Source organism: Triticum dicoccoides, unplaced genomic scaffold (assembly GCF_002162155.2).
Source record: "Triticum dicoccoides isolate Atlit2015 ecotype Zavitan unplaced genomic scaffold, WEW_v2.0 scaffold263552, whole genome shotgun sequence".
In the NCBI taxonomy this organism is placed as follows: domain Eukaryota; kingdom Viridiplantae; phylum Streptophyta; class Magnoliopsida; order Poales; family Poaceae; genus Triticum; species Triticum dicoccoides.
In genome coordinates, this window is record NW_021257127.1 from 1 (window position 1) to 1,579 (window position 1,579).

At 56.0% G+C, this 1,579-nt stretch overlaps 1 pseudogene; it reads left to right on the forward strand.

Annotated features, from left to right (window-relative positions):
• The first annotated feature begins 5 nt into the window (after window positions 1-5).
• On the forward strand, window positions 6-991 carry LOC119345641 (annotated as a pseudogene).
• The last annotated feature ends 588 nt before the right edge of the window (window positions 992-1,579 follow it).

The following is a 1,579-nucleotide window of genomic DNA, read 5'->3' on the forward strand; positions in this document are numbered from 1 at the left end:
CCGCCCTGGAGGCCCTGCTCCAGGTCCAGGACGACCACGCCGGGATACGGGAGCTCGCCGCCGAGATCCTTTGCTGCTGCGACCGCGCCCTCGCCGCCCTCCACGGCAAAGCAGGCCCGAAGAAGCGCAAGTTGGGGCCCCAGAGCGCGGCCACTGAGACAACCCGGCCCAAAAGAAGGTACATCTAGCTAACTACGAAGCACTACTGCTACATGACTGACGTTGTATGTACACACACAGTACACGTCGAGCAACGAGCCAACCACCATTGTGTTTTTTTCAGGACGCGCGTGAGCAGCGGAGAGACGGCGGCGACGCCGACGAGGGTGGAGAGGAAGCAGAACTGGGATGACGGCTTCGTGTGGACCAAGTACGGGCAGAAGGACATCCGGGGCAGCGACCACCCGAGGCACTACTTCAGGTGCGCCTACACACTCGACGCCGGCGGTTGCCCGGCAAGGAGGCAGGTCCAGCGGTCAGAGGAGCACGACCGTCCCCTCTACGTCCTCACCTACTTCGCCGACCACACCTGCCGCCACGGTGCCGAGGCGGTGTTCGCCGCCTTGGACGACGTCAAGATCCTCGACTTTGGGTCCGTGGGCAGCCGCTCGCCACGGCCTGACGACGGTGACGCTCCGAGTGGAAAAACCTCACTCTCGGAGGAGCTCCCAGCCGAGGTGGCCAAAGTCGAGTCAACGCCGTTGCCAGACATGCGGCCGGCGGGTAAAGTGGCCGAGCTGAGCTCCTCTACCGACGACATCCATTGTTCCTCCTCCTGGGAGTCGGCGGCTGTCTGCTCTGACTGGGATTTCTTTGGCAACTGCTCCTTTGATTACGTTAGCGAGTTCTTCGATGTCGAAGACATTGCTTTGTACCGATAGCATGTTTCGCTTGTGCCAACGCTCTCCTTCCGTCGGTGAAGCACGGATTCGATGGCCGAAAAGCCGTCAGTAAAGCCTCAGCCTACTAATTAAGCTGGCTAGTTTGTACATACCTATGCTGACATTTTCTTGTTAATCTTCTTGGGTAAAGGTCATCACCGCATCAAGCAGGTGCAATTCTGTAACCCATTTATGGAGCCCGGAATTAAGCAAATCTAGGGTCCTTGTAGCCTATACGTGTACGAGGAAAAGACATCCTTGTCCAAACCTAAAATCACACAAAATCTGCGGAAGCTCACCACCAGCTACTCAACAGAGTGTAGATCACCAGACACCAGTGGCACCACCACTGGCCGGAGCCCTTTTTTTCGTAAATATGCAAAGCTTGTGTATCATTTCATTCATAGAAGGAGTAGAATGAGTATAGACGGATAGAACACATGACACAAATGTAGGCAGGTGTGAACATGTTGCCCAGAGCAGAGAGACGAGGGATGCTCGGCCCGAACAGAGGATACATCACAGCTAAACCTACCATACACGAGGCAAGATCGGCGATGCTAAGCCAACAAGAATCCCACCATCACCCGAGTCAAAGCCGGGGACACCGGCACCCGGCATGCACATTAGCTTCGCTGTTGCTACCATTGTCCTCATCGCACCTAACACACATTAGCACATCTCATGGCTTCTAGCTA